The sequence below is a fragment of the Priapulus caudatus genome, unplaced genomic scaffold (assembly GCF_000485595.1).
Source record: "Priapulus caudatus unplaced genomic scaffold, Priapulus_caudatus-5.0.1 Scaffold44, whole genome shotgun sequence".
NCBI classification, from domain to species: domain Eukaryota; kingdom Metazoa; phylum Priapulida; class Priapulimorpha; order Priapulimorphida; family Priapulidae; genus Priapulus; species Priapulus caudatus.
Window position 1 is genome coordinate 457,723 of NW_014577105.1, and position 11,268 is coordinate 468,990.

An 11,268-nucleotide genomic window follows, 5' to 3' on the forward strand; every position below is an offset into this window, starting at 1 on the left:
TAATGTGCTCATAAACTGCTTATTATTATATAACTATATTACATAATATATTATTACTATAGAACGTATAAAATTCGCGTAATGTGTAATAAGACAGCATTTACCGCGGTAAGTAAAAATATTAAACCAGATTCCTGCAGATATACTTTGTAACCGAACGAATCGTGGCGTATTATGCTCAGTTATATATAGATATGCTCAGAATATAATAATATATTCAAGGCCATTATGCGGCTAAATTTATTATTTATAAACGCATGCGTATATATATATATATATAGTCACCTAGGTTATAGCACTGTAATATCACTAGGAGTTATAATAAGGACTACATAGAATACCGCCATCTCAAGAAAATTGTGATATAATAATCTATTAATTTTACGCTATTAGATATACCTATGTGCTCTACCACACACACAGATGGGATAGAAATGAATTGGCCTACATTGGCCTCCTCCACCTGGACATTCTAATCATAATTATAATATCAAATATCGCGGTGTGGTATATAAACTGTCTTAACGTGCCTGGCTGTATCTCGTCTATATCGAGATCACGTATGGGCAGTGATTCCTGATTTTCCGTTGTAACTATTCTAAACAAATAATGTTTAATGCGTGTAGTTAAATAGCATGACCATCGAAAAAACGTCTGTGTGTCTTGTAGATGCGACGTTTTGACACCGCTGTTGAACAATCGATACTAAAAGCATCAGTAGAATTTTAAAATGTCTATAATCTTCTGATAATTATTGGTTTTCGATGAAAATGTATGAAGATTATTTGTAGAAATGTGTTAACTTAGTTGGTTGCTTCCATTTTATCTGCTGTGTCGTTCGCTAGATGGCGCCACAGTCTATCTGGTGTACGATCCTAAATAGTTCTTGCAGCTTGGGCATTTATGGTCTACATCTTTGCAACTGTCGACGCAGAACGGGATACAGCAGCAACTGAAAAACGAAAATGGGTGTAAATGGGCGAAACTTGGTCAGGCGTGAACATAAATCCCTCTTTGTAGGTAGCGTCACCCATAAATGTAGCCCACAGGGCCGCTCACGCATCGATACTCACACGACCGCTAGTATACATAACATTGCTTTCTATTCACTATAAGTGACACAATGCTATTTTACCGATCTCGATTCCCTTTGCCTCTTTATTACCCGACTCGTTCTTGTGTTCCTCTTTAATCCCTATCCCTCCTCTTCCTTTCCCCTCCTCTTCCTCTTCTCCCTCCTCCTCCTCCTCCTCCCCCTCCTCCTCCCCCTCCCCCTCCTCCTCATCCTCCTCCTACTTTTCCTCTTCCTTCATCTCCTCCTCATCCCCCTGCTCCTATTCTTCCACCTCCTCCTTTTACTACTCCGCTTCTTGTTCCCTAATCTTATTCCCCTGCTTTCCAATCTCGCTTTCAACCTCTCCGTCTCTCATTCACGCTCGACCCCCCCCCTCCCCCCACCGTCGCCTCATCCCTTTCCCATCTTCTCGTTGCCCCTTCTCCTATCTATCACAGACATATGACTAAACGATGTTGGCGAGCGTACCCGATGAACCAGAGAAGGCAGCACGATAACCACACGCATCTACCATTCTTGGTTTCGGTAGTTGTTGTTACTTGGTTCTTGCAGTGCGGACACGACAGAGTCATTGGCTCGGGCCCAAAAGTGACGAGTTGTACACCGGTTGCCATGGCGACGTTTGATCAGACGAAACGACACTCGGTACTATATGCGCTGAAATAGCAGAAAACATCATAAATACAGATAAATGTCATAGAGTATTGAGGCAGCAACAACGTGGCTGATAAGCCCCTGTACACACCCAAAACGCCAGTAGATGTACGTGCATGCACACGTGAACCCGTGTGTGCATCGTCATTTTTTAAACTCTGGGTAAGTTCAAACGCGAAAAATTTCCGGGTAGGGAGATTCGGTTATTTGATCATTATTCTCTATCATCCGTTTCTCCCCCATAGCCAACTACTAATGATCTCTCTCTCTCTCTCTCTCTCTCTCTCTCTCTCTCTCTCTCTCTCTCTCTCTCTCTCTCAATCTATCTATCTATTTATTTATTTCTCTATCTATCTATATCTATATCATTCTCTCCCCCAGCCTCTCTCTCCCCATATTTCTGTCTCTCCCATCTTTCTCTTTTTCTTACTCCCGCCTCTCTCTGTCTCTGTCTCACACAATGTCTACCTCTCTCTACATCTCAATCCCTCCTCAATCTTTCTCCATCTTTGTTTCCTCAGTTCTATCTCGCTCTCTCACGCTAATTATCCAACCTTTCGCAATAACATATGATAACAATTCATGTGTTCGTTGCGCTTCTATCCGTAGACGTGTCCGCATTAGTTGTCAGCTTAGTAATATGTCAGAATAAACTGTTTCATGCCATCGTTATCACCATGAAAATTACCCGCATTCAACCTTCTATAGAGACAAATTATATGGTAATCATGGATTTAGTTCAGTTCCAAGAGAAAATACTTTCTGTGACTGCGCGCGTGTGTGCCACGCATTACGAGAACTCTTTGCACGTTGAATAAAGGTATACCGAATATTATGTAGATTCCATACACCAATATTAAATTCGGTGTAAAATCGTTGGCGTGGTGTCGAACGAAACGCCGTGTTGTTTGATTCTATTGCATATTTATCTTATCTTAGCTATATTTTATTTATTATAAGCGTCTCCGTCATTAACACAGACGCTGAACTCATGTGACATAGAGGCATGCCTCTTTAACAGGGCAGCGGTAGCTTTGTAAAGACGCTTGATGCTGTCGGTAATTGTCTCGAGTACTGGCAGGGTGTGGGTTGGTAACACGGCACGACCAGGTACGACCATCACGCGTGTGTCCATGGCCAAGACACTTCGTGCTCATTTCCCGATAAGTTTAATAGTACCAGGAGTAGATAATAGGGACTATTATCCCTATTATCTACTCCTGATAGTACTCTGCAGAGGTAGTACGCCCGAGTTAGAACAATAGTAATTTGTATTGCAGAGGTTACTTGTGCAGATGATAAGTATACATGTGTATACATGTATACACATATGTGGTTTGTAACTTAAAATACTTGACAATATTGAGCCCCACCTACCTACCGGCACACGCGCAACGCAGTACTCAGAGAATTATAGTAACTTTAAATGTCAGCGATGAAATGCTGAGAATGTCCATTACGAAGATGACTGAAACGATCCCCTAAACTTTTAAGAGTTGAGAGCGATCTAGTGGTAATGATTGAACGCCTTTAGCTATACAGCCATCGGCTGACATTGTCCCGCGGCGCTTCCGCACACACGTGCCACACCCCGAATGCGACGAAATAAAAATTGCCGGCACAACGAGTGATTGTTTTGCAATACATTCGAGCTGCTTGAATTAGTTGTGATGTGTGGAGATTTTCGGTCTTACACAGGCAGAATCAAAGAAAAAAATCACAGAAAAAAACGGTAAAGAGGCTGCCATAATGACAGTTTTATCTGTAAATATGGCTGGAAATTTAGTTTCAAGATGCACATTTGCGCACACATGTGCCTACATTCATAGACGTTTTCTTCATATACGAATACATCTAACTGGGTTAATTGTTACTCGACCGTGAAGATTGGAAACGTACAGCTTACATTTCGCCTCCTGCCAGAAGGCTTTCTCAAAGCGAACTGATAATTATCAGGTTTGACCACCAGATGGTGTGGTGGTCAATAGCTTAGTCCACACGTGACTGAGCCTGTATCCCCCTCGTCACGGTTGATGTTCGGGGTCTTGCGGATCCAGATGCATGGCCTCCTTAATCCATCGCCTGATTTTGATTGGCTCGCGATCGATGATCTTCGAATTATCCCAATTGATGGTGTGATTGTCCTTCGCTACGTAGTCCGTGATCGTGGATTTGGTTATTTCGGTAGCCGACGTCATGCCTAGTCACGTGTGGACTAAGCTATTGCCCACCACACCATCTGGTGGTCAAAACTGATAATCATCAGTTAGCTTTGAGAAAGCCTCCTGGCAGGAGGCGAAACGTAAGCTGTACGTTTCCAATCTTCACGGTTGAGTAACAATTAACCCAGTTAGATCTATTAGTCTACCAACCGAATGAACTTATTTAATGAGTTTCATATACGAATATCAGCTAAGAGCACATCATAACTACTTCACGCTAGGTCACTATTTCGCTTAGAATCACGAAAGAACAGCACGTATCTATAGAATAACGACCTATTATTTATTGATAAGACGGGATTATTTCTAGATATAATATTTATACGTCATTTCGACGATGTACGCTTGTGAACCTACTACAGCCTGTAATACGAAATAGTTCGGGTAGCGCTGTGTGGAAATGTGGTTTTGGTACAAAGCGCGCAACATTTAGTTTTTCCGTCAAAACGAGCTCGCGTGATTTCTTAACATGTAAACCTTTTCATAATTGCCACGGGCGCCCATGTTCGGAGGAAATTAACATCATAATGGAGTTATGCGCGCTATAGTTAAGCGCGTAAGGTTTTTAAATTTTAAATAAAGCCCATGTCACTACGCATTATAGAGACTCGCTCTCGCAGGACCCCGTAGAGTAATCACAACATACTGACATTTTATTTTAAATTTTAAAATCCAGCAGCTAATGGTTAATGTGTGTTGAAATAAAACCTTATTGGAGTATTCTTGCGCTTGAAGCGATGAAAACTGGCATTATCACGCTTTTGCAGAGGCGACACCAGAAATTGGCCGGGGCCGAGAATAAGCTAAGCGACGGGGTGGGTGTGGTAAACTCGAACTGCAATGGGATCCGAATTTTTTTCTTAACTTTGAGGGTTTAAAATTGCATCTTTACCGTTTTATAAGGATTTAATTGTTATAACCACAACTATTGATGTAATGTAATATATCCAACGTACAGGTAAATTGTTTAGCTCTTCATACTGCCGATTGTTTTCACAGTGACCAGGTCTACGTAGTCTCCCATCTTCCTTTCTAAGAGCACCCCTGCACTTCGAGCGTGGAAATCGTCGCGAATCGGGAACGCGTGCGTAAGCCAGACAGTTGACAGCTTGAATATGCATCCGAACGACTCCGTTCGACAGTAAATAACCGCTTTAGAATGACTGCACATTATTCCCTAGCTCACCAAGGAGAGAGAATCGTGGGACCATCCACTGTCCTGCATAGCAACCAGTCGCACGTCGTCCAGCTGTTCTCAAAGCGCCGCAGCGCCGAGGTCCCATGACAAGGTCGCGGTCATGCGACAGCGGACACGAACGAAAGGCGTGTTCAGTCAGACCCAGGTATGGCTATTAGCAGGACCAATTATATATAGCGGCATACAGACAGACTGTGGACATGGATACCGGCCCGGTCTTAGCATCTTGTAGCGGTCTTGCCTACAAGATCAGGTTGTAAAATAGATCATCTAGGAACGGCTAGAAACTGAGCGTGAAATTGCATTACAAGCGAGCATGGCGCAGTAAATGCCATGACCTGTAAATCCATGACTACTGAGAATTATTCTCAAAGTAAAAAGTTTAACGAGTCCGTAATATTGGTTCTCAACGACTTACGCATTCAGGCTTGACTAGGAGCAGGCGCCCGGTTGATTTCTAATTTGTGCTTTATTAGTGTAATTAATATATACAGGCGTGCTTAACTATCATGTGGCAGCGCGGAACACAATTAGCGGTATATTCATTATAAATTAATAGCACGAACATTACACTCCGTATGTGGCTTGAACTATGGCCGTGGTTTCAGCGCCGAAATCTTGTATTGAATACAAGGCAGTCTCTCAGTCTGCTCCGATATTACAAATATAGGGCACACCACTGGACCTCTATCGTGCATCTCCCCTGCGCCTTATGCATGTACTATAACGTGTACTTGTGTAGAAGACTTTAGAAGTTTAATGCTTGGTAAAGTTATTTTAACTAGTACGCAGATGCGTTCGTGATTACGTTTCACCATCCCATGGCCAGTGGGACTGTGTACGCGTGGTGACGTCTTTCACGAACGCACGCGCCCATGTGCACGCGCGGCACGGCTACTCGCGGTAGTAAGTGAAAAACGAAGTTCCCAAACTGGTTCGAGCGATCGCTGTCGACCTCGTCGCTTAAAACCTGTTTGTGTCTAATTTTCGCTCCGTCCGTCTACCGCGCGCTGGGTAGCGTGCGCAAATAGCGTGCGCACGAGTCAGGGCGTATGGAGAGCGCGGCGGTTGCTAGAAGACACACATGTCACCAGAGTCGCGTTACTGTGACGGCGCGACGTGCACAGTCTGCCCCACCCACTCCCTCTCTCTCTGGTTGGCCCTCCCTCCCTCCCTCCCTTCCTCCCTCTCTCCGGCCCTCTGTTTCTCACTCATGCCGTTTCTCTCACTTTCTTGCGGTCTTTCGGTTGTTATTTTTTCCTTCTGAATTTCATTCTTGCTCTCTCCTCCTATCTCTCCCCCTCTTTCCCATTTCTCTCCCTATATATTCGCTTGTTTTCTCCCCGTCTATATCTCGCTCTTGTCCTCTCCTCAGCTTTTCTGTTCCGTTTGCTCTCTCCCCTCTCTCTCTCTCTCTCTCTCTCTCTCTCTCTCTCTTGCTCTCTCTTTCGCTTGCTGTTTATCTCTCGCTCTATCCCGACCTTGCTCTCTCTCTTCGCTATATCTGCCTCGTCCGTAGGTCAAGCAGGATAGAGTACAGCCCAGTGCGTTATACACACTTCTAACTAAGTGCAATCGATATATGTTAGAGGGGCCTGTAGTAGGTCCTCGGGGCAGGTTGTAGTTATAGCGCGTCTGTGTGGTTAAATATCGGTGAAATATCGAAGACGCAAATGTCGTTGCTGAACTCTTCGTTATGGCGCCGCCGGCTAGCTAGGAGGCCATGGATTCATGGTTTCATGACTAGCCCGCGCGTGCTATTACGGGTGGCTAGGTCATGGCATCACAGCTAGCTAGCTCATGGTTTAAAGGATAACTAGCTCAAAACTTTATCCATAGCTAGCTTATAGTTTTATGGATAGTTAGTTGATGGTTTTGTGGATAGCTAGCTCATGGCTTTAGGGATAACTAGCTCATAACTTTATGCATAGCTAGCTTATAGTTTTAAGGATAGTTAGTTCATGGTTTTATGGATAGCTAGCTCATGGCTTTAGGAATAACTAGCTCATAACTTTATGCATAGCTAGCTTATAGGTTTATGCATAGTTGGCTCATTGCTTCACGGATAACTTCATGGCTTTCTTGATAGCTAGTAAATGATTCTAGATAACGCTACGAGGAAAATACCGCGGAGGGAAAGGAATAGCAGCAAATATTATTTTTGCGTGACAGACAGTCACAGTCACAACGCAGAAACGCCTATACCTAAAGATAAAGCTTAAATGTAGCCCTTCTACATGCAAGTCGATGTCACGACAGAAGATTCCGAAAACCGTGTTAGTACGCATGCGGAGATCACGACAGATATGCGGCGAATGTAATTCGTTAATGAAGACAGCTAGATAAATAAAGTCGGCGTTTTACCGAGTTATTTATAGATATATACATAGAGCTTGCGAGAAGATTCTTCACATATTAACGCTGACGGCTGTGCAATAATAACATATAATGGTTTAGCGGTATGATGTTGTCGGCGGTATTTACAAAGCTCATATGCCGATGCTAACTCGATGCGCATCTTAATCACGGCATTTTTGCAGTATTAGCAGAACGACGTCATTGACGCTTACAACGAGTGGCTGGGACATTTATCAAGGCCATACGCCACTACTCGATAAGTATACGTTGCTGTTTTACGCATGTAAAGCGGGCATAATTCTGTGTAAGACGTCCTTACACGTATGCATATTTAGTACGTAGCTGCGCGCACCCACCGTTTGCCACATGTTGAGATACTTCCGACGGACTAGTAAGAGGCGATTTAATCAAATATGTTTATTTCTGCAACCTTCTTAAGATTGCGTGAGGTAATAAACAGGCCATAAAACTACGTAACGATGAGCGGAGTAATATAAAGTTGTTCTTAACCGAACGCTGTCTCTAATTATAAGCCATAATAAACAAAAACAATGCGCGGTGTTATCGTTTTAATACGCGCTGCTCATCGTTCGAACGATGTTACGGTCGCATTATCATCATTGTTGTCATCGTTGTCTTAGGGCGTGTCGTATGGATTACATACGCGAGGAAGGACAAGCGAGGGTTCTCTCTGCACAACCCACCTTCACGGCAGCAGCAACAGCAGCAGAAGTAACAACTAAAACAACAACAACAACAACAACAACAACAGAAGGAGGCAGAGGAGCAGCAGTAGCAACAGCAGCAGCAGCAATAGTAGTGATAGCAGCAGCAGCAGCAGTAACAGCGAATCAATAATAACTATTCGTGCATCGGAGGAAGAATATGAAGAGCATCTGCAACGTAGCGGGGTTCTCATCGCCAAGCATAAGTGAGGGTGAGGGTGATAAAGTGCACGCGTGTTGCGAACGCCGAGCTGTGACGACGCTAGCTGTGAATTATTTATGCGGACGCGCGAAAGCTATACCGTAAGCGTTACGCGCAATAAAGTCAGTAACAGAGATGCAAATGATTGACGTGAGAGAGGATGCACAGGCGCAGATAATACGCGAGTTTCCAGCCTAGCAGCTGATGCGCACCGACTACACCTGCGCTCATAACCTACACCTTTACAACCTACAGCATTACAAATTCTGTTAAGTCTTACGTACGTGCACGTGTAACACTATTATTCATGCACGTGTAATATAACATAGAAATATATCTTGGTTTTAAATATGTTCGCTGTTGTCTAACTTGAATAGGTAATATAAAATAGACATGGACTCGATCATATGTTGCATCACACAGCTGTAGACAAAGTCGAAAACTATAGAAAATTTAGCCGTTTATAAACGAGCAATAAAGATGACTTGATCTATTCTAGGTACCGATTTTACTGTATGCAATCCTGTCCAATACACGCAGCTCTCCCAACACAACGGTGAAAAAATGCAATGACAGATGCAGCAAAACTTAGCCAAACGAAATTTTTGTGATGTAGAAACGGACGGAAACGCTTGCTGCCTACAGACAATCGGAAAATTACATTGCTCGATCGTTTGCTAAATTCCGGAAGGCAGGTTGACGGGCATTAGCCAGACGCTGGCAAGATATGTCGGTAGGCAAGGGTCGCCGTGGCAGATGCTCTGTTTCTGCTGAAACGCGATATATGGTAGCTCAGCTCTGTCCAGGCCCTCTTCACGATCGCACGTATACGGCTAGCAACGTCCTTCACAATATTCGGCATGTTTACAGCGTCGCTTGTCGATAGTTGTTGCAAAAAAGTGCAAATGCTGTTCGAATTTTACCTCCGCCACTGTAAACCCGTTTTAGAGTATTAACAGGCGCCTGACTGGTTTGAGTGTGCGCGCGCTTCGAGAGCACAACAGCTGCGGCCTGTCGACGCTTCGAGCGTGTGATGATAGATCCGGTTCTCATCATGTGTTATGTTTCAAACTCCATAATGGAGCGTGATTCATTGTTGATAGCAACGGCGAGTTGTCGGCGAGCTGTGGAGGAATCTGAGGAGTGATGGCGTCTCAGGTGATAAATACAGTTGTTTTTTTGCACGCGGTATAGCGCAACAATTTAAAGCTGATGCAAAAATTAAGCGCATTAAGATCCTTTTATCCAATGTGAAGCTTTCAAATAATATGGCTAACCAGTTTCCTAGATAGATGTGCGTCCAGTTAACACAGGAATTGAGAGACTTTGTATGACCTATATATACGCGTATCGAGGGACTGTGCTGGAAACAGAGCTTTTGAGAGCTGTGACATATTCCTAAATATTGAACATCCAGGCCACAAGTAGGGTAGAAAATAAGAAGATAGAAATTTCGGCCTGAGAGAAAATACTGTATTTTCTACTAGCGTACTTGCAGTTATATTCTATACCTGCTCCACTTTTGCTCGTAGTCGTAACGTTAATGGCACCGTGTACGCTTCTAAAAAAACGATAAAATTCCTATTTATTGCCTTAAGGAGAATAGAATGGAATGTAATTACACTAAGTCGTAAATATCTTAGTAAGTTCGAATCCAAGATAGGTTAAATATGATATATTCAATTTCGGAAAGTGAAATATATACGGGCGTAACCATATAGCGTATATATAATATACCCGAATCGTTCACCAGTTATCAGAAGCAATACATATCGGCTGACACATAATCCGCTTTAGAGCAGACAAACGTCGGCAGTGCGTGCCAGTGTAAATTCCTCCCACTCCTGCCTAACACGAGTAGCCGCGTCGCTGTAAATAATTATTCATTATCGTTTGCAGCAGGCCTTGCCGCAGTGAGCTAGATTATAGTGCTTGTAGACTCCGCGCGGCGTCGCCGACGAATTAACGACTAGCCCCATTAGGATATGGGCGTTGGCCCGTGTGCGTCCAGCTGACAACATGGCTGCGAGACTACACGCGAAATAAAACCCACACTGACCGAATAATCTAATTGTGAAAAATTCGGAGTAAAGACCGATCCAAAGTTCTCGTATCACACGCTACGTACATCTCAAAACAAACTCTGAAGAGCAACTTGCGCTGAACTCTCGCGGACTTTATTGCGAGATAACTCCAGAAGTTATTTATTAGCAAGTCCACGAAGACTTGTAAATTCTAGCAGGTTTCGGCGACAAGAATTTTATCATGTGTACAATCATATAGAACTCACATCGATGCCGTGCTAGTACGCAGGTCGCTACGAGCTGCCGCGCGATAGACCGCACTAACTGCTAACGCGTAACGCATGGGCGTTGGCTGGCATTATACACAACCAACATAAAATGGATCTCCTAACGCACCATAAGCATCGAGCAAAAATCTATCGCGATATTAAACGGAGATTAAAAGAACTGTCGCTCACACTGGGAGTCGTTCTATATAGCTACAACTGTGCGAACTTACAATTCGAAGATTTGAAGAGTTGTAGAGTTGCTGTTGCTTCCGAGCGTTGTTACTGCCACGATGATTGCACTCCACGCCTGGTTCTAAGTATTTTTACTACGGTCACGTGGTGTGTCAAATGAGCACTCATGCACGGGATTTACAGAGAGCGAGAGAGGGGGTGAGAGCGAGAAAGATAGCGCGGGCGAACGAATGAGCTAGGAAGCAACAGCAACTCTACAACTCTTCAAATCTTCGAATTGTAAGTTCGCACAGTTGTAGCTATATAGAACGACTCCCAGTGTGAGCGACAGTTCTTTTAATCTCCGTTT

General features: G+C 43.7%; 1 long non-coding RNA gene across 1 annotated transcript; it reads right to left on the reverse strand.

The window, feature by feature from the left end:
- LOC106820737 lies at positions 1-11,064 on the reverse strand. The gene is made up of 3 exons (XR_001395648.1): positions 10,958-11,064; positions 1,544-1,732; positions 1-952 (listed from the first exon to the last, which is right to left on the reverse strand). It is a non-coding gene; the product is annotated as an uncharacterized LOC106820737 (long non-coding RNA).
- Between the last annotated feature and the right edge of the window lie 204 nt (positions 11,065-11,268).